Consider the following 22,655-nt stretch of genomic DNA (forward strand, 5'->3'; position numbering starts at 1 on the left):
TATCACAAATTTATACATGGATTTTAGATTAGTTCTACATTTACCAGGGAATGCCCTCATTTCTACAGCTAGATTGACAGTTAAAGATGTATAGGAAACATGCAAATGCATAGCTTTAATTTCCCATTCCACTAGAGTGCATGAACTTTCTTCTTTAACATTGTATTGTTTTCCCATGGTGAGGTTTTGGTAGTAGACGGGTGTGGAGGTAGGGTGGTGCTGCAGGGATGTCTTGCATGAAAAGAGACCAGGGTCTGCCCCCATGTATGACACAGCAGGTTTGAGATGGCTCCAAAAGAAACCCACTGCTGGGCAGAGCTGAGCCCATCAGCTGGTGGCACCACTGTGAAATCATATTTCAGAAAGGGAAAAAACTGCTGTATGAAAGCAGCTGGTAGAGTGAGTGAGAAAATGTAGACAGAAACAGCCAAGGTGAGTGCAGCAGGAGGGCAGGAGGTGCTCCAGGCAGGCAGCAGCTGTTCCCCTGTGGCCTGTGGAGAGGCCCCTGGTGGAGCAGGCTGTCCCCCTGCAGCCCATGGGTCCCACATGGAGCAGATCTCCACGCTGCAGCCCCCCCATGGGTGGAGGAGCCCCCGGTGGAGCAGGTGGATGTGGCCTGGAGGAGGCTGCGGCCCATGGAGAGCCCCCGCAGCAGCAGGCCCCGGGCCGGAGCTGCAGCCCGTGGAGAGGAGCCCACGCAGGAGCAGGGGTCTGGGGGGAGCTGCTGCCCACCCGTGGGGGACCCGTGCTGAAGCAGTTTGCTCCTGGGGGATGGACGCCGTGGTACGGAGCCATGTGGGAGCAGTGCTTGAAGAGCTGCTGCCTGTGGGCAGCCACCACAGGCTCAGCTGGGGAAGGACGGCATCCCGTGGGAGGGACTCCATGTGGAGCAGGGGCAGAGTGACCATGAAGGAGCAGTAGAGACGAAGCATCAGGGACTGACCGCAGCCCCCATTCCCTGTTCACCTGCACTGCCTGGGGGGAGAAGGTAGAAGAGCTGGAAATGAAGGAGTGAAGTTGAGCCTGGGAAGAAGTGATGGTGGGAGGGAATACATGGGTTTGTTTGTTTGTTTCTCACTATCCTACTCTGTTTTTAATTGGCAATAAAATAAATTGATCTTCTCCATGTCAAGTCTGTTTTGTGCATCACAATAACTGGTGAGTGGTCTCCCCATCCTTATCCTGATACACGAACTTTTTCATTTTATTTTCTTCTCTTGTTTTTCTGAGGGTGGGGAGTGACAGAGCAGCTTGGTGGGCATCTGGCAGCCAGAAAACGTCAACCCACCACAAACATATAACCGTCGGAAACATTTCTTTTGATTCTTGGAATTTCTGCCTGTCTGTCCACTGTTAATCACAGAGCCATATAATCACAGAATATCCCAAGGTAAAAGAGACTCACAAGGATCATCATGTCCAACTCCTGCCTTCATACAGAATCACCCCAAAATCAAAATATATGTCTGAGAGTGTTATCCAAACACTTCTTGAACTCCTGCCACCATCTCAGTGAAGAACTTTTTCCTAATATCCAAAACGAATCTCTGCTAATGCAGCTTCATGCTGTTCCCTTGGCAAACTGAACAGTGTGCATCCCTTAGGTCTATGCCTTCCTAAAATACTACATGTATATCACTATGCTGATCAGTGTTGTCTTAGTCACTTCTTGCCCTGCTTGCTGACTTCTGTGTTGCATCTCATCTGTAGAGATGAAAACTTCATCTTTTTCTGTTTGTGCAGCATCTCCTGCTTTGGGGTCCTTAGCCACAGCTGGAGCATCTAAACAATAGAAACAAAAATAAATGGTGAAAGAGTTGGAGGGGTGAAAAATTTACCTTAATAAAGGGATTTTGTGTGTGTGTATCAGAATAATCTTTAAAAGGAGTATTGGATCTACATCCAGTGGTTTAACTCCAGTTGGCTGCTAAGCTCCACAGAGGCTCTACCTTAACCCCTCTTAGTGGAATGGGGAAGAGAATCAAGAAGGGAAAAAATGAGAAAACTCGTGGATTGAGACAAAGACAGTTTAATAAGTAAAGCCAAAGCTGCTGGCAGAAGCAAAGCAAAATAAGGAATTTATTCGCTGCTTCCTGTCAGCAGGCAGATGTTCAGTCATTTCCAGGAAAGCAGGGCTGTATCATGTGTTAGTGTTATTTGGGAAGGCACACGCTGTAACTCTGAATGGGACTCTGCTTCTTCCTTCCCCCTCCCCCAGTTTTATTGCTGAGCAGGACACCCAAAGTTATGGGATATCCCTTTGGTCAGGTGGGGTCAGCTGTCCTGGATGCACCCTCATCCGCTGATGGGGCAGTGCAAGAAATGGAGAAGGTCCCGAGGCTGTGTGTGCAGTGCTCAGCAGCAATGAAAACATTGGTGTGTTATCAGTACTATTTGGTCACTAATCCAAACCAACACCGTACAAGCTGCTGTGAAAAAAAAAATAAATCTCCATTACAGCAAAAACCAGTAAAGCTTTTCTCCATGAAATTGGATGGAATGACACCTGTTTGTTTGTAAGCTCTCCATAAACTAATATTTTCATGACAATGATGTTTATGGTGGTGAAAAAAGTATGTGTCACTGTACCTTGAGGAAGTCAGCAAGTAGTCCTTCTGTGATATTGGTTGTAGGTATAAATAGATTTGCATTCACAAAACATGATTGGGCTTCCTGAGTTACAGAGCTGTCAATGACTTCCTCAGGCCTAGGCTATTATCACCTTGATGTTTGTAGACATTTAGACTAAGTTGGAACTTATTTTACATCAAAAGAGCAGCCATTACTTGTACTCTACAACCCCAAAAAACCCAACACACACAAACAAACCACAAAACAGCAGCAAGAACAACCATGAAAAAACAAACAGACAAACAAAAAACCTGAAAAGCACACTTTGGGACAGTTAAGGACCTCCAGTAACAGCACGAATGGAATATCATAATACAAATTGTGCAATGGTCCATATTATCACATTTTCTCACCAAACTCATGCAGCAAGCACCTCTCCAGCAGCAAGAGAGAAAACAGGTCTTGGATGTACAACATGGATGTGCATCAAATGAGAGTGCTGGAGATACCTATTGATGACCTTATGGATAATCATGAGTCGAGCTGGAACTGTTCATCTCTGCCTTGAGTCTTAGAAGGTCAAAAATAGCTGCAGATCTTTCATGAAAAATTGCTTCTTTAGGAAGGCTCAGCTAGCAGAAACCATCATTTCTACTTAATAAGGCCAAATGTCAATAGTGTCATTTTATTTGTGAAGAATGAATTTTATATTATTTTCCTTTTCTCTTTTCTGCTCAAAGCTATCATATTAATGTAGCATCTGTTCTTTCTGTTGGCGTATACTGTATTGGGACTGGGACTGTAAACAGACAGGACTACAACATTGTTGTTCTGCCAATTTATGTTTGATAAGGGCAAAAAGAGCTTGGCTGGTACAGTGCTTAATTAACCTTGCATTGCGTGCTGCAGTGGAATGTGTAGATCTTTGAAATTCCAGTATAAAGAATGAGAATGAGTATTTGTCAGGATAATCTTTTTAGTACTCCCTTATGGCAGAAAAACAGAAGTTACTTTTCTTCCCTTTCAAATGCTGGCTGTTTTTCCTAGAGAAAACTGATAAATCTGCTCTTTTATAACTTCTGTGGCACTTTAATAAGGGTACATTTGCTCTGTCCTCCTCGGGACATTTTTTCCTGCTTCTTGTCTGAACTCGGGGCAGCGTGTTAAGCGTCTGCTCAGTGAAGCTCATAGCAATCTGTTTACCCTTTCAGTCTTTGCCACTTGTTACAACCATCTCAGGCTTTGGAAGACCTTTGTTTGGGCAGGGAGTAACGGGTGCTGGGAGTAAAATGAATGCTAGTTCCTCACTGAAATCACGTGATGGCAAATCTGGGAATTCCTGCTTCGTTTATGAGAGTGCACAGGATGAAATGTCACTCTCTTCTCATCTAGAGATGCTTACTACAAAGAGCTGAGCTGCACTGCACACCAACAAAGCCATTCATCCAAACAAACTTTCTATTCAGAAAAAAAAACAGGCATCTTGCAGCTCCTTCAGCTGAACCAAGTGTTTTATTTCTCACTTCTGTGCACCTTGTTTTTTTTTCTTCCTTTTGGAGTTCTTATTCTCAAACAAAAGGACCACTTCGGGACTTCTTCCAAAAAGCAGGTAAAATGCAATCTTTCTACAAGACTTTTTTTTTTTTTTTTCTTTTTTTTTTCTAGGATAGTTTAATGCAATTCTGTTATTTTGAGAGAAGTTTTAATATGCACAATAAAATAATACATATTAGAAGTTACTCTAACTTTGCAAACAGCACAGAGTTTTCTGTATAACATTTATATGTACCTGAGCATTCAGCATTTTAGAACATTAATGAAACATGTCAAGTATATGTTATAAAATTCAGTGGTTCTTTCAGCTGCATTTCCATTTACCTCTGCATTAACCTTTCCCAGAATATTAAATATTTAAAACATTCTTTTAACTTAGTTTAGATTGTAGATCCTTTGGGAACTCAAATTTCACTTAATTTATGACATTTATTTTTTGCTCTTCCTATTGCATTTATGTGTAAGAGAAGTAGATCAGACTTACTTTTTGGGCTGGGTATTCTGTAAAACACAGACACACTTAAAAATGTGTTTAGGTCTGCATAGTCAGGCGACACATGGATGTTGTAGAGTGAATGCATCTCTAAAGTAAAATGATTCAATAAAAATGAATGAAGTAGTTCACAGAATGCTACTATTACTTTTCAGAAACATTCCTTTTCATGGATTTTACTCATGTTGGTTGTACTTGTAACAAGCTCTTGTGATTTTTCTAGTTGTCTTGCTTGAGTAGTCTTGAGCAGAAAGAGAGCAGTCTGTCTGACCAACAATGCGCTGTTCTGTTCAGCGCTGCATATTTTGCAAGAGGGCAAGGGCAAAGCTGCCCTCCTTCCCAAGAGTTTGAGATTTTACAAAGATATGAGCATTTGGATTTCAATGAAACTTAAGGCAAGAGATCAGCAGATTAATCAGTTAAAGATAGCTACATAATTTTTATGGGTAATATTTGTATAATGTATTTCTTTCAAGAACAGAATCTAGTACTCATATAAAACAGAGACTAAAGAGCTTCATCTTTCAAGACATGTGGTTTGGCTGATGCATAGGAAACTCTTCATATTTCTCAATATAGTCACAGGTGGACATATTTGCTACCTGAAATCTCAGATAAGGTGTTTTCACGTCTTCCTATCAGAGTTTGTGGTAGTTACATGAGGACAGCTCCAGAGTTTTTATTGACAACTCAGCTTTCACTGCAGGCTTTGATCTGTCAGTAGGAGGCTAATTTGGACCTCATCTGTTCTCTGTTGAGACATCCGTATACTTTCTTCTGGGTTAAGCGGGTCACCATAAGTTAGTTTTAAATGTCATTGGAACAAAGCAAGGAAATCATGGATGACAGAACTGCCGAACAGATCCTGGTGAGGTAACAAGAAGATTTGTCCGGGTGACGGACTTTTGCAGCAGCTAAATCCAGGAGGAGAAATGGTTCCTCACTGCAAGCCTTTGGGAGATGCTGTTTAAGTAAAAATGGAAGAAAAATTTGGGACTGTGACTCTGTGAAAATAATGTTGAGAGACAAAGGAAGAGTGAAGTATTAGTCTAGGAGATTTGCCTATGGTTTTCCCTTCAGAAGGTGTGTTAAATAAAGGTAAAACCCACTAGGAGCACTGACACACTTAAACTTTTGCCCTTTTTTTCACTGGTAGAGAAATTAAATACAGAAGGGGTAAAAACGTGTCACCTATGAAGAGCCTTGTTAAGCCAAGACAATGCAACAATTAATTCTGTAATTTTTCCCAGTAACAATAGCTGGAGAAATACTGAGAAAAAAAAAAAAAAAAAAAGAAAAGAAAAATCCACAGTCTAATGATTTTTCCTTTTCTTTGTGACTGGGTGCTTTTGCCAGATCACATTTTCCCCTGAGGATTAACTTTGAACTGCCAATTAAAAGTTATTGCTAAATCCTGTTACAGCAGAAAGCCTTGAGGTTCTCACCGTTAAGACTTGGCCATTCTCTCTCTCACAGAATAGATTAAACTGCCGTGGCTTCAGTAAATTATTTTTACAGGATGTTGTTAGTACTGCAATAAAGTTTGCCTATTGATACAGCAATGACTCAGTTTCTTTTTCGAGAACTTTACATAACCATGTCAGCCTGTCATACTTACAAAAGAAAGCTACTGAAGTCTGTGTGCCAAAGGTTGGATGACCCTTCCTGTGATTTTTGGGCAAACAAGCCACTGCAAAAACCCTACTATTTTCTGACAGGCACCGGCTGTTATGGTTAGGGATTGCACGCTGTATGTGTCTCTGCTCTGAGCAGGGACAAATGGAGCATTATTTCAGAAACCGCTGTGTGGTAATGGTTGGCAGATGTTTGCATTTTTAATGTGGTCACTATAGGATCATCACAGGCTTTCAAATCTCTATGTCCAGCTAGGAACAGATCAAACAAGAAAGACGAATGAGCCTACTGACATTTTAATTTGCCCGAGAGAAGAAAGAAAACATTCTGTGTTCACTAGAAGAGCTGCAGAGTGCTGCCAAAACCGTTCATTCACTTGAAGATGTGTGGAACATAAACATATTCACTCATAAATCAACATTTGGACTTTCATGTCCCTCGCATTTCCATGCCTTACCTCTGATCCTAGACCTGTGATCTCACTGAAAACACTGGAATTCTTAAACCCTGCAGGAATATGACTGCACCCAGTGTTTTCCTTCAAAAAGGGCAGGATACAGCAGGATACAGCATCTTCTGGTTGACCAGTGACCTTTTTTTTTTTTTTTTTTTTTTTAAATTTCATTTAATTTTTAAGTCATCTGCACAGCACCTATTGAGAGTAAAGCTAAGCCAGCAGAAATCCTCCCACAGCTATCAATGGGTTTAGGTACCCGGTCTGTGGTATTTCAGGAGCCTACAAAAAAAGAGCAAAGAAAGTATTGGAGAGGGGACCGAGATAATTGTCAGCTTTGGCCACAGCAGGGAATAGTGAAGCCCTGGACGTATCTCTCAGAGAAGATGTTTTTTAAAATGGAGCCTCCCTAGGAGCAAAAGTACCTGATCCTGGATCTATTGCAGTGTCATAAGACTCTTTAGCTACATGGCGTGGAGGGGGTCTGTCGTGCACAGATTTTTTCTTCTGCTTTGCCTGCCTCGCTCTCCATCAGCAGCAGATACCCTTATCTTCTTCCACGGCCATATGTGTCACATATCAGAGGTTTGCAGTGTCACCCAGCTCCACTGTAGCCATCTTATTTGATGATCATTGCCTTTCATTAGTTTGCATAAACACATGACTTTTACTCTCTTGGGAAGGCTTATTATGGTTGTGCTTTCTTGATCTGTAGAAATACCAGCACACCCTGTGGATGCTACACTTGAGGTCTCTTGTGACCATTTCCCTTCACTGATGCAACCTGTAGATAGCAGAGAACTTCATCTCTTTACATATATCATTACAATTATTTAATTTAACATAGAAAACCCACCTGCTACATTTCTGTTTCTGCTACATTTCTGGTTGAATCAAATAAAGATTCTTGGCAGGATAAGCCTTATAACCTTGTAATTTCAAAATTGAAAGCAGCATTGATGATTCTTTTTTTAGTTGACCAGGCTGTGATCTCTGTTGTTTCACACAAAGGAACAGCATTTTTGTTCTTGTTGCTGTTGTCGTGGTTGTTTTTTGTGCTAGTTCCCAGCTATTGAATTCTGCCCAGGCCCAACAGGACTGCCTTCTGCTAATACCATTGCTGTGGTCCTGCAGCATGCAGGAATGAGCTGGGGCCTTATTCATGCCCCAGCAGCCTGACAGGGATGCCCTGTACAGAACTCTCTTCCTGGAGGAATGGTGTTGGGATCATTGCTTTTCACTGGGTGAAACAACGGCACCCTCAGAAGTGTTAAGTCAAATATAACATTGCATTGACCTGTGCAGTATTTTCTTTTCCATCAATCATGGGCTGATTTGTTAAAAGCTCATTTTCTTTACCTGTCATCAGCCTAGGAGGACTTGCAGCATACATTTTCCTCCCAGTCGTAGAGCCATTTGCATGACTTTTGTTGGATTCGTGGTGACGGATTAGTGTGGATCTGTTAAGCACAGTGCAGGGAAGCGGCCATCCCTCAAGACAGCTGCACAGCTGGGCTGCACTTTGTGTCCTGCCAGGAGCAGCAGGGCGAGCTCTGTGAAGCCACTCTTCTCTCTGCCTGGGGCAGGGGCTGGCTCTGCCCCATTGCTTCAGCAGAGATGCCGGGAAGTTGGCTGGAAGCTGGCAAAATCAAAGCAGAAATGCAAGTGCAGCAGTTCCTGTTCCTTGAACATCCCCCAAAGGGCATTTATGGGTGATTTTTTCCTCTGAAAGAGGTTCCCTTTCTATTGCAGTGAGGTCCGGCACTTTGTAATTGCTTGTCACAAAAATCCAATTTAGTTATGGCTTTGTTAGCTTAAAGGTTTGTTATTTCTTTTACTTTTTATTTTTATTTTTAGCAGAACAGCACAATCAGTGAAAATGCTTCTTGAACACTATATTTAAGTCATAACACAAGCACCCCAAATATGTAGGAATTTTGTAACATTTTCTTGGGGCCAGGGCAGTGATCAAGGGAAAAAGTACCCAAAGCAACTACAAGTAAAACTGGGGAGGCATTGCAAATGTTCAGCATCCAGCATGACAGACTTCTCTCAAACTACTACTGCTCTTAAACCACAGGCTCTGCTATGCAAAACATTATTCATAACCTGTAGGCATATGTATAGCTGGGGCAACTCTTTGTCTTGGCAGAGCCAAAGGTTCTGTGCTTCTGAATGAGCCATTCCAATGTTTGCACGTCTATTCCTAGTTATTTGTCTTAAAATTGGTGTCTGGTAATTTCAGCCATTGTGGTTCTTTGCAAGAATGCTGAATTTTTTAGTGCCATGTAGGTGTTATTCTATAGGAGCTGCTGCAAATTTCACAACACTGGAGATATCACGACTGATGGCTAATTTAGAGATTTGTCGTAATCAAGCTAAGCTGTGTTTTGCAGACAGAAATATTTGCCTAAGTGGTATCCATTTATCATCTGTACTCTCCATACCATATAGCATTTTGAATACTTTCCATTTGTATTTAGGAACATATGCAGGAACATTGCTGGTTAAGAAGGCTGTTTTTAAAGCAAGAACAGTTTCTACCTGTTTTGTAGCTCTGGCAATCTGGTTTTGTGCCCCAGTATGGGGCACAGAAGGTTTGAGAAGAGGATAGATTTGCTTGGGGTATGGAGTGTGCTAGACTGAATTTATAGATGTTATAGCTGTTTAGCTGCTAATAGGCAGGCTTTTGTGCTTGTCATGGGGCTTGCTTGCCTTACTGTACGTTAGAGTCCAATGCTTGTTAGTGGCTGCTTTTGCTTCTGCCATTTGCTCTACTCCTTGCCATCTCGCTTTGCTGTGCCTGGGAATGCTTTGATAAGAGCTGTGGCCATCCACCTGGGCTGGCTGGTGGCCAGGGCATTGCTGCTGTTCCTGTGCTGCTGCTCGGGACAGGCTGGAACTCCAGAATGAACTCGTGCTGGAGGGACTGGGACCTGTGGATGAGACCACGTAGAGCATGTACATCCCAAAATGTCTCTGGTCATGGGTAAGTCCACTCCAGAGCCAGCATACCTTGAAGCATCTATGGCCAGGGAGAAGTCCATGCTGCAGCAAGCACACCTTGCAGTGTCTATGGCCGCAGGTAAGGCCTCAAAGTGTCTGTGGCCATGGGTAAGACCACAACACAGCAGAAGTGTCTGAAGACACCTCTGAAGGCACCTCTGTGGCTGATGGAAAAGGCTGCATCAGAGCAGCCATGAGCACCTCAAAGTGACTGTGGCTGTGGATGTCCATGCCACACGTTGCTTTCGCCTGACCTAGTAAACTGTCATTGTCTTAACCCATGAATTCTCCCACTTTTACCTTTCCAATTCTCTCCCCCATCCCACCTGGGCAGAGTGAGCAAGTGGCTGTGTGGCACATAGCTGCCTGCTTGGGTTAAGCCACGACATAGTGTTTAATACTTGATTTTAGATCTACTATTTATTTTTTCCCCAAGATCCACAGTTTTGTGTTGGTATGCCCTTGCCTGATTTGCTTTAAAATTTCATAGCAGGTTGAATGAGGCTAATTTAATTTATAAGCTGTTCCTTCACCCCGGAGATACAATTTCCTGCTGAAACCACTTTTCCTGGTGCATTGCACTAGGAAGCCGAGCAGTGCAGGAGAAAAAATATGTTTCACCATAGTCAGCAGTGGACAATTATCTGTCATCTGAGCTGGAGCTAGGTTGTGATGGCTTCTCATGTTGACAGCTCAAGCCTCTGGTGGAGCAGGGTCTCAGGGGACTGCTGTCAGTGTGCAGGGAAATGTGGCCTCCTCACACCGTGGGTTCATACTCAGCTGCTCCTCAGGCTGGCTGTGTTTTACCAGGAACACTTCTCTGCTGGCTGAGGAATTTTACCTCAGGGTCAGGCCGGTCAGCTGAGGAATGAATGTCAGCCAAGTGATCTCGCTGCTGTTGTATGTTGCTTGGCCCTCGCCTGGTATGGCTTGCTGCAAGCTTTGTGGTCGTGGTTTCATGTGCTTCTAGATGGATGGGGGCCTGGTGTATGGTGTAGTTTCAGCTGGGGCCTCGCAAGGAGGATAAACTTTTCAGAAAGTGTTGATAAAATAAAATAACTTCTATCAGGTTTGAAAACCGACCTTATGGGCTGATAGGGAGATACCCAGTTCTGCCTGAGCCCTTCCAGAACCGGAATTAAGCTTGTGGTCCTCAGAAACTGTAACATTTCCAGAGCTTTCCCATTGGTTCTGAGAAGAAATAAAGAATTTGGGAATAAGAGGCAGATGACTTCCAGAGGTCCCTCGCAGGGTGAATTGTATTTTGTTCTGTTTCCCCTTCATTGTGGGGCTTCAGATGGCTTTAAATCTTTTGGGGACATAAGAAATCTCAAGCTGCATCATCCACACAGGAGATGAATGCCCTGACCACAGGCTGCCAATTCTCCTTTGCACCAGCCCAAGAGATACGCAGAAATTTGTACAGACAACTCCTCTGCAGAAACTGGTACAGCTCCAGCAGCTCGTACTGGTAGATAGCAGCAGAATACCTGGAGTCATGTCACATGCTGTGCTGGAGTGACGATCAGATAAAAACTGAGCTTTGGACTGAACAGAGATTTTAATCCAACTCCGCTGTATTTGCAGTAACCGCTTGGTCTTTTTGATGTTTTAGGGTCTGTCTTTTGGTTTGCTTTTAACCAGAATGTTTGCAGTTTTCCAGGAAAACCCTTCTATTAATAAAGCATCACTTGCAGTGAATTGCCATGGACCAGAAGCACTTTGCAAGAGGAAGTTATGAATATTTGCATTTTTTTTTTCTGGATTCAGAAAGTGGCTGGTCAAATTCATGCCACAGAAATGTCATAGAACCACAGAATGGTTTGGGTTGGAAGAGACCTTAAAGCCCATCTAATTCCAACTCCCTGCCCATGGCAGGGACACCTCCCACCAGACCAGGTTGCCCAAAGCCCCATCCAGCCTGGCCTTGAACACCTCCAGGGATGGGGCATCCCTGGACAACCTGTGCCAGTGCCTCACCACTCTCAGAGTAAAGAATTTCTTTCTAATATCTAATCTAAACCTACTATTTTTTTAGTTTAACACTATTACCCCTTGTCCTGTCACTACACTCCCTGACAGCTTTCCTGTAGGCCCCCTTTAGGTACTGGAAGGACACTGTAAGATCTCACGAGAGCCTTCTCTTCTCCAGGCTGAACAACCCCAACTCCCTCAGCCTGTCTTCATAGCAGAGGGTCTCCAGCCCTTTGATCATCTTTGTGGCTCCAGGTGGAGTCTCACCACAGCAGAGCAGAGGGGGAGAATTGCCTCCCTTTCCCTGATGGCCATGCTGCTTTTAATGCAGCCCAGGATGCAGTTGGCTTTCTGGGCTCACATTGCTGCATGTTGCTGGCTCATGTTGAGCTTCTTGTCAAATCCTACAAGGGTCATGGAGAACAAAGCTACCATCACCGGTTCAGGAGCCGCAAAACCCTGGGGACTGGGGAAGGCAGAACATGAGATTCAGGGTGAAGGAGGGCAGCTCTGAGCTGCCCTGGGATATCTACAAGCAGATTCACTGAGCTGTGCCTTAACCTTTCCTTAACACTGTGCTTCTCTCTTTATTAGGTCAGTTCTCTAAAACCTCTCTCAGCGTCTCTTAGCCATGTTGTCTGCTGCTTTTCCTTCCCTTTTAGACTGTCTGTGTGTGACACACTCAAATGCAATGGATGCTTCAACTTCTAATAGTCTATGAAACGCCTCACTGGGAAGACTGTGCTTTAGCTTGAGCCTAGAAAATGTCCTTCTCAATAATCTGAATGGTAACTGGCCATAACAGTTCTGGAGTAGCTTCACACAAAATCACGCCTAACTTGGCCTGGGGTTGAGAAGGGATCTGATGCGTGAAGAGACAATTCTCACACACTTTTTTTTTCTGTTTTCAAGGAATTTCTCAGCAAGTATGTTCTAATTGATGCAGTGTGTCACATGATAGCTTGTCTTTGGCCAGCATGGGATATATTTGGTGTTGTGTATGCACAGTCTAGCACCAAGACATGCCAAATATGAGGGTTATTACTTCAGACTGTATATCTTTACAAAGGCTGCACAACCATAGTGCCTCAGGAATACCACACTCTGCTAAATTTTTCTGTGTATCATGTTTTCATTACATAGTCCTTTTCTTGTCTTGGACATACAGGCTGTTTGAGTGCTGGGACCCAGTACATTTGGGTAAGTCTCTGTAAGGAAATGATCCTAGATGACATGCCCCAGATCCTGATGAAATTTCTCTCAGCATGCATCAAAGATTGTATGACCAAGGATTAAAACAGTGACTGTGTTTTGTACCTTCCCTCTCACTGTTACCATTTTTTGCATCTCTTTCTTATCTAATTGTTTATGGCGTGGCTGTGGCAAACTTCAGCAGCAGGCTGAAGTCTCAAATCTGTCACAACATGCATGCTTCACCTTCAGTAACTCAACTGCTCTAAATTAAATAGTAAAGCAGTTCATTTGCATGCATGTAAGAACAGCAGTGAAGCTGAGCTTTTCCAGCCTTGCTCAATCTATGAAGCTGCAGCCACCTTCACTTTGATTTCAGAAGTGTGTATTTTTCTGTTTTGCCAGGGGTGCAAAGGAGAAAGTATTTGCCATTGACTTCAATAAGGATGAATTTCAAGGGCACCAAGGTTTCATCCAAACCATTTTTCTAAAAAAAACATTTTTGCTGTTGGATGGGCAGGCCAGTTGCTCTGTCTTAGGTGCCTGGTGTAAAAACACAGTGTTGGTCAGAGACATCCTCTGCACGGCTGTTGGACAGACTGTACTTGTGCTGTTATGCAGGAAGAGCAGCACATACCTGCGTGGGTGCCGGGACAGGCAGTGCTGTCTTCCTGGCAGTTCATCTGCTAAGCATAAGTGCCCATGAGCGCCAGTGACCCCATGGCATCCCCTTTGTCAAAAGGGTCTGTTTTAGCAGCTTCCCAAGGGGAAGCAAGGTCAAGATATTTCAGGTTTGAAACAAGAGGTGGGTTGACATGAGGAGCACATAACCAGCCCTCTTTTTGTTTATTAGAAGAATTTCTGCAGGTTCAGTGCCTCAGGGCAAGGGAGGGAGGCTGCAGACAGCAGCACTGATCAGTGTGGTTTCTTCCTCTGCAGAGTGGGTGAGGTGCTCCACTGGTACCGGAGTCACAAGGAGGAAAGATCTGCACAAGTCCCACCAGCTACAGGGCCTGCAGAGAAAGAGCAGAGTCCTGCCTTCTCCTCCCTTGGAGGGTTCATTTTGAGAGTGTTTTGCTCTTATTGCTGGGAAATCCAATTAAAATACAATATCTGGCTAAACTTGCTATCTTTATCCCAAAAGCATAATGAGCTCTTTGCATTTTGTGTGCCTCTCAGCTAATGAGTTCTCCCCTTTTATACGGAAGTTCTGAAGACAGATTTTTATTAAGAAAGGAAAAGAAGAGTCTGAATACAGTACCTTTCAGACATCCTGCCCATGTCAAGAGCTGCCAAAGCATGTAGAGTGCGATTACAGCTTCCTATTTCATTGCTGAAGTGGCTCTATAAATAGCAGTGTTCAATGAAAATTGCCAGCCGAAGCATTGCTTTTTAAGCATGAAAATGCACAAAAAAATCTCAGTAACTAGATTTTTTTTTTTTTTCCCGAAGCATCCTAAAGGTTTTATAGGTCCAAAAGGAATAGATTACTGTAAGGATTTTTGAAATAACTTCTTCTACTGTGATAACGGTATCTGTTTTTTTTTTTTTTTTTTTTTTTTTCCCCAAAGATCTGCAAAGCTAAGGTCTAAAAAACAAATTTCAGTTGATACTGACAATCATTAATACAATCTGGAAAATGAACCCTAAACGATAGTGAGATCAGGGATTGAAAGGAAATGTGTAAAGCCAGACTTTCACATAGCTTGGGTTTAAAGGGGACTCTCATCTCTAACTTGCACTCTTGTATCACACATTTTCACATTTTATACAGTTTTCCCAAGTCTTGGATTGAGTAGCATGTCTTGTCCCAGTGATAAGTCTAGATGGGAAGATATTGCTAGTCTGCTGTCCTCAGTAGCTTGTTTCATGTTTCAGCAGTTAATCTATGTGACCGCTTAAAAACGTCATAAAAAATTGCTGTATTTCCTGTTTGGATTTATCTGGCTTCATCTTCCAGACATCAGTTTTTATCTTGCCTTTCCCACTAAGTTAACGTATGCATTAGTACCAGATATTTGCTCTCTGTGGAGGTGGCCTAATAACTGAGTCATCGCTCCATTTTTTTTTTTTTTTTAAATGGGACTTTGCAGTAAGGCATTTCTCAAGCCCTTGAATTATTTGCATTGTGAGTTTTCTGCACTGCCTCCCTTCTTCCAAATTCCTTTCCAAAAGGAGAGCCCTAGCACTTAGTAGGAAACAAATTCTAACATGGCAAGAGATCAAGCCTCAATACCTGTGTGCTATTTGGCCTTAAGCCTTCAGGGATTACATTTGTCCTTTTTGCTCCACGGTGCAGGCGGATGCAGGCTGAGTTCTTTGTTAAATGCTGGAGCACCTTGCAGGGCCACTGCTCCTCGCTATATAGCTTCACTGTCTGGTCTGTAAATAGGCTGCACTCTTTGGTCCTCGACCTATTATGTGCCTAGGTCTGTATGCAGAGATCCTTGATTTGACTGGGCCCAGATGGCTGCCTTAAAACAGGCTGTAATAATACAAAATTCAAACTGCAAGGCTATCCATTAAAAAAAGTGTATCTCATTAATATCAGGGCATATAAACTTAAGCTAAAGGTCTGTATTCACACAGGGATACTTTTCACAACAGCTGTGGCCAATGCAGGACTTCCAGTTAAATAGCTGTTACCATTTCTCCTTACATTTAGAAAAGAACAAACTTTTGCATTCCTTTTGAAATGTTTTACCTATGTTTATCAATCATTCATGGACTATAAACACCTTTTCCCTCTTCATGCAAATTGGTTTTCTTTAGCCATTTATTTACTGTTCTAGAAATCAAACTAGAGTTCAATTTATCTGTCTTTAATGATACAGAAGAGAAACCAATCTTTTTGGCAAAAAGATTTTTCTGCGTCTACCCACAGACTGCTGTAAAGTCCCATAAACCAGAAAAAAAACACTTAACATATTAAATCTAACACATTTCATGAACACTTTCAAAAAAAAGTTGAATGTAGTAAACACAACCATTTCTGGACTTTGCTAAGGAATAAATTAGTTGAACTACAACTCTGAGCACCAGAGAGACTTGATTTACTTCCAGATAAATGATATTTAGCTTTAAAATGCAGACTACTTGGATGTCAGAGGAAGTTAATAATTTAGAATTCTTCATTGCTGAGTTAACTCAGAACTATTTCGCTATGAGGTAACTTTTGTGAACTCTGATAAGTGAAAAGAGTATTTTATCTAACAATTATCCATAATCCAGCAATTATCTTTCATGAAGTAAAAGAAACAAATGTCTGCAGTCTGATATGAAATTCATACATATCTTTAAATAACACATCCCCCGAAGTACAATCCATGATTAAATTAAAGACTTTGGGATGCACCAAATTATCTAGTCATTGTCTTCCACTTTCTCATGACTGCTAGTGTGAGATTTCCACAATGTGTCAGGGTAAAAAAAAAAAAAATTACAGGGGAATTGCTGCAAAGTTTAGGTAGGTCAAACAATCACTTTGAAGATAGCAGTCCTTATTTCCACCAATCCCAGCAGTCATTTACACTGCTTTGACTGTGAAAAGAGGATTTAGAGTAAGTGCAAACACATCTCTCACTGGTTTTAGCGTAGGGAGAAGAGTAATTAGTGTGAATGTCAGACCCAACAGTTTTGTCTCCTTTTCCTTTTGCATTAGTTCCCGTGACCCACAGTGGGAATGAGGTGTCACCTCCTGAATATAGGGACAGGTACTAGGAGCACAGTGGATCCAGTCAAGATATTAGTTTCTTCCAGCACCCTGTTGAGGTCTATGACCAGCAAATTGTATTTTCTAAGGGTTATTTTTCAATAGGGATTCTTAAAAAGAGAGTATGATGATGAAGGACTAGAGATAAAAAAATGCACTGAAGGCTCTGCTCGTGGACTCCCAAGATCCTTCTTTCTGGACCCAAAGTATGCACACTCATCCCAACGTCTCAAAAGCTCAGAGCTGTCCTTGCAGTGGGGTCTGCCCTGATTAACATCAGTGCCGTGCTCACACAAGCCCTGTGTGGATTGCTCTGCATGGTCAGGAAAAGGATCTTGCCTTTTGTCAGCCAGTAATGCTGCGCTGCCCAACAGCCAGATTCCCCGTGGGAAGTTTTCACTTCTGTTTGAGTAGTTATAAGGTAAAATCTTCAAATGAGGAGACAGAAAGAAAGGGAATTTGGATACTCATCTCCCTCCCTCTTCTGGTTAACCTTCCCAGTATTGCATTGCTCGGTTGGTCTATGGTGAGTTTTTGATTGTATAAGGCTGTCAAGTCACGTTGGACTTAGTGTTTGAAAGCCAAAAATTCTAAAGGGGATGGAGGATCATGTGGCTATTCCTCCAGCCAAGTTTCCCTCAGATCTTTAAGTAGCTAGTTCAGAAATGCATGCTTGCTTCAGACCTTCTGGAGACTTGGAGGGCACAGTGTTTATTGGGATTCACAGAAGGACTTGCTAATGAATCTTCTGTGCAATGAACTTTCTGCCTAGGAATGCACCATCTGAAGTGAATGCCAAGGAACATAAGCACTTGTCAGAGGTGGTTTGGTTAAGATAATCTGAATGAAGAGGCCACTCTTATTCCCCCTTCCCATGAAATGTACTCTCATATAGAGTGCAAACATTTTGCTGAGAAAATGCAGTTACTATTGATATTACAATGCACTTCCCAGTGCCTTCTGCCTGAGAACTTAAAAACAATTTACAGCTTTGCTGAGCGAACCCTGCTGGATGAAAGTTACTTAGCAGACAAGGCACATCTTTGCCCCAAGACAGACAGACAGCAAAGCAGGGAACAGCAATCCCAATTCTCATCTCCAGGTTGGTGGCAGCTGCTGGGCTGTGGTTTCACTCCCAAGCACTTAAAGCAATTCCTAGTTGCTGAAACAATGAAGTCGCTTGATTAGTTTTGAGATTTTAGTGCTCTTTATTTTGGTAGGAAAGCTCTGCTTCTGTGCTGTATTTGAAATATCTTCTTCCCAGGGATACCTAAATAAAATAATTCACGACCCAATTCCCATCAACATGAAACGATTGTCTGCCATGAGAGGAGAAATGCTGTGGACCCGGAGGGGGTGGTCTGACATCCCTCCCTTCCTGTATGTCCCCTGTGCATGATCCTGGCAACTTCTATCTGTAACCAAGTGTCTCTTGCAAGCTTGGCATTTTAAGCCTCTGTTTTACATATTTGAAGGGCTTGATCCAAAGTCGAGTGAAGACAGTGGAAGGACTCTCACTAGCCTCCATGTATTTTGGATAAAGCCCCAAGGCTCACATTCCACACATTTTACCTTGGATTTGGATTTTCATAAGCTTTAGCACTCCAGAAAGCTGCCAGCTTCACAAATCTACATCTCATAGCATGTGCTTTCAGCTTCTTGGTTTTGTAAGAATGTTTTAAAGCTGAGGGAGAAATTAATGAATTTGTCAGGACTGTAACATGAACCAGTGCCATCAACAGTATGGGCACACTAGTTTTATCAATGAAGCTGTGCTTCTTTTTAGTGCATGACCATTTGAAAGAAGTAGAAATGTATAGAAAGGCAAAAAGCTGTGTACAGCAGTAGGGTGCTAAGGGAACACCCAAATTCCAGAAAAGTAAGTGCTAAATATGTCTCTCTACCTTTTTTTTTTTTTTTTTTTTTTTTTTTTAACTTTTTTTTTCCTTGTTTGTTTAGTGTTTGATTGATTTTTTTTTTTTTTTTTAATTCACACAAGAACAGATTGTTAGAATAACACTGAAATTTCTAGCTGAAACTGAAGTTTAATAGCTCAGTCAGGTCTTACCCTCTCCCAGCTGAAATCAAAGTATAATTTTCATACAGAGTGAATCAAATCCCTTTGGTTATCTGGAAAGAAGAATAAGTACTAATGATGCTTGAAATCAGTACAGATATGTCCATTTACAGTGGTCATTTTCTGGTTTCTGGAATGTTTTGCTATTTGCCATGGCTGTCTCAGAAGAATATTATTTTAGCATTCATTTCATTGTAGTTTTGTCCTGTGGTGATGATTAATTTCTGAATATAGCCATGAAACCTGTTAGTACAGGAAGGAAAAAAAAAATTAATAACTCCAACAAATTATTTGTAGAAAGCAAACAAAAACTTTTCTTTTTTTTTTTTTTTTTGATCATAGAACATAGATACATACAAAATACTTAACTAGCTCCCTTAATGTTCCCTCTTGGTTTAATTATCTTGAATATATTATAGCCAGTGTCAACAAATGAGGGTCAGTTATTTTTACCCACAGGGAAGTAAAAATTCCAGCCACATTAACAGTGTATGAAATATTTACATTCACTTTGTAAAATATAATCATACCTAGTATGCTGCTTTGTTTGTAGTTGAAATAGTAGCTGTGCCAAAGGACATTTCACAAACAAATTCCAGTCTGATAGATACTAGGCCAAAGAGGTGTGCTAAAACTGTGTCTATGTCACCGCTACCTCTATTTGTGCTGGGGTTCTGTATGAAAGAGATGTATTTTATTCTGCTTTGCTGTATATTTAGAATATAGGAGAAACCATCAGTACCATGAACTCTGCTCTTCTGCACCTGTTGGTATTTTATTTTTCCATGGTACAGCTGCCAAGGCATATGGATGCTCTAATTCCTTTGTGCAAAGAGACTCCTTATCATCATCTTTTCTATGAAGTAAATTTAGGCTAACAGCGGACAGGAGAAATGTGACATGAACACTTATTGCCTATCAGTATTCTAGCTGCTGCAGCAATTTCGAGCACCTGCAGTTTATCAAGTTAGACATAAGAAAGATTGACACTGTGGGAATAACAATCATCTAGACATGTCATTCCGGGGGCAATAACACATTTTTCTGCACTTTGTTTTAGGGAGTTTGGTGTTCAGCTTGAAAGTCTGTAGAATAATTTGTTAAGAACTTGTAACATTTATTAGCAGAGTATGGGCAAAAAAGTAATATAAAAAGGTCCCTTAATATTATTCGTTTTCAACTTGGCAACCTGAATTTTCTTTTCTCTAAAACACCACTGAAACTAGCCAGGGTTATTTTAATGATTTAAAAGTATAGTGTCAATTAATCAACCCCTTCCTACAGTCTTGCTTTTTACTTAAAAAAGTATGCAAGTAATATTTAAAGATATAAAGACCTTTATACACACCCAATATGAGACTAGAGCACTGCTATAAACTGTGATGTGTCTGAAGGATAAGGAACCCAAAGTAAAAACAAGACCAGCAATCTGCAATCACCAACAAAGGCCTGTTAGAAGTCATTTCAGATTTCAGAATACTCTTCTCCAACAGCCTTTCCTGCCTCACCTGTGGTCACCCTGTGCTGCCTTTGCCTGCAGCAGCTGGAGAGGCCCAAGGCCTTGGCAAGGGCTGTGGAGCCAGGTGTTCCTTGTCAGCCTCTGCCTTGGGACCTCAGGGGTTACCCACAGACGTGCTTCAGGGTGCTCTAAGCACATGAGATCTTGTTGCTTTCCCGTAAATATGTAATGATGGGTTATGAAAGTGCCAGAGAGAAGTCAAAAAGACTCTCAAAAGTCCTCTAGCAATGCTATAGTGCTGGAGTTTTCCTCATCAGTGTCAATCATTTCATATTCTTGCACAGAGGCTTCATGAAAGGCCTTCGGCATCTCAGCAGGCTAGGTAGCTTTCCTGTAACATGGTATTTGCTATTGATCTCATTTTTAAAAGAATACAGAATACATTTTTAAAGGAATAACATTAACTTTATGGCATAAAAAGAACTTTCATAGCTGAAGGAGAGAAGAAAACTGTCTCTGGGTTTGCATATGGGTCATGACAGGAAAGATACTGTTTTTCCTTTCAAACCTGCCCGGTTTCTTAGTATGTCTTAACTAAAGCAAACTGCATTTCCTGAATAGTTTTCAGCTAGATTTCACAAGTCTCTTCTAGATTATTTTTTCTTTTTTTTTTTTCCCCTAAGTAAGACCAAGCCCTAAATCCAAAAGAATCTATTTGAAAGTTGTATCATCTTCCTTCTGATATAGCTTCCTTCTAACACAGCACCCTGCATCTCCAGGCTCATCAGGAACGGTGCTTCTCCCTCCCATTCCCTCCACGAGGTGGGAGCCATTTTGTCTCCAGTGAGGGTGCTTCACAGGCCCTGTGTGCTGATGATGCATCTATAGTTCTTGAATAGCGTTGCCTGACTAGGTTGTCCAGTGACTTGTATTATTACTGACTTTCATTCTCCCTCTCCCTTTACCTGGTCAGCTTACCAGCAAGAAATCTGCTTCAACAACTGTACTGTTTCAGAGATGTGACAGCATTAGGCACATCTTCAAATGGCCAAGCACTGATGTTGGCCTCAGTAACTGTACAGCATTGCTTTGTGGTACAGTACACATCTCCCTCACCCCCAGGTCCCTTGGTGGTCAGTGGGAGATGCAGGAACTTCTGGAGTATGATGAATTTGCCCTGTCTCAGGTGCCCAGGTGAGCCTGGTGGCCAGGGCTTGTTCCTTTCCATGGGCTGTATGTGGACCCAGGGCATAAACTGGGGCCTAACCATACAAAGTATTGCAGCTTAGCTATCTGTGTCTGATCAGACACTTGAGAACTGTGCCTATTGAGACAAAAAAAGGAAATTACTGTTTTTCTGGGCTTTTTTTTTTTTTTTTTTGGAACTGGCTCGTTTGAATGTCATAATTCCTACAGTGCACCCTGCTCCTAATGACCAAGCTGATAGCTCTTCATTTAAAATTATTCCTTCATCAAGAACTCCTCCTAAAGGGCTCCCCAAACTGACTATTTAGATAGAGCAAGAGCAGGGCATTGTGATGCAGTTATGCAGAAACATTTTTTCTTAAAAAAAAAAAAAAAAAAAAAGCCTAATTTCTGGGGTATCTGAAGCTCTCAAACAGGATGCTTAGTTGCTGTCCTGGTGATGACAGGACTCTCTGTGTCAATGGCATCTTCAACTTGACCGAATGAGACCCCCTAAACAGTTTCACTTTTTTATTTTACTGATCCATAAAATCCAGCTGACCACTGCTAATCAATATCTCAAAATACATTACAAACATTACCTGCCTCAGCTGTGTACAAAAGCCCTATGAGACCATTCCTGCCTACCCAGAAACACTGTCTCCCAGCTATTTATAGATATTTTATCCATGAACAACCAGGTGAATTCTGCAGCGGGGGGAGACTCAATGACAGCCAGACTCTCCTCTGCACACCCTAAGTGTGCAAATACTTGCTCTGCGATCACCCCTCACCCCACCAGTGGACCCGCGTGCGGCTTGGGGGACACCCTGCTTTAAAAACGTGTGTTCCTGTGTATATATGCATTTATTTATTTATTTATTTTTCTGGGGAAAACCCTTTTCTGGCAGGCGGCGAGGCTGCCAGCAGGGGTCAGCGTCTGCCCGCGTACCCGCAGTGCTGCGGCGGTGGCGGTGCCGTGGCTTTCCCTACTCGCTTTTCAGCTACTTTTCTCAGCCAGCACAGTGGTTTTACGCTTTCTTGGGATGCAATTAGACATTTTCGTTCTGTAAAGGAGTTGCCACCTGGGCTGCTTGGGGTTGCTCCTGTGCTGTGGTTTGCTGCCCACGGAGTTGCACTGATGCAGCTGTGTGACTGCACTCTAAAAACAAAAATAGCACCAAGTCTTTTTCTTTTGTCTGATGGCCTGGAAGTGGTTTCTCCCCTGAGTTACTTGTCTATGGTCTCATAGCCTGCAAATGGTGCTACCTGTTTAGTTATTTGAATCAGGACTACACAATAAGCTTGCCCACTGCACAGCCCTCTCCATCATGACCATCACCA

General features: G+C 42.2%; 1 protein-coding gene across 1 annotated transcript in view; it reads left to right on the forward strand.

The window, feature by feature from the left end:
• The first annotated feature begins 3,780 nt into the window (after positions 1 to 3,780).
• OCA2 (OCA2 melanosomal transmembrane protein) overlaps positions 3,781 to 22,655 on the forward strand; it is a 195,874-nt gene continuing 176,999 nt past the window's right edge. The window contains exon 1 of the mRNA XM_013104470.5: positions 3,781 to 4,180. The gene's annotated coding sequence lies outside the window, so the exon portion shown is untranslated. The remainder of the gene's footprint in view (positions 4,181 to 22,655) is intronic.

This window comes from Anas platyrhynchos, chromosome 1 (genome assembly GCF_047663525.1).
Source record: "Anas platyrhynchos isolate ZD024472 breed Pekin duck chromosome 1, IASCAAS_PekinDuck_T2T, whole genome shotgun sequence".
In the NCBI taxonomy this organism is placed as follows: Eukaryota; Metazoa; Chordata; class Aves; order Anseriformes; family Anatidae; genus Anas; species Anas platyrhynchos.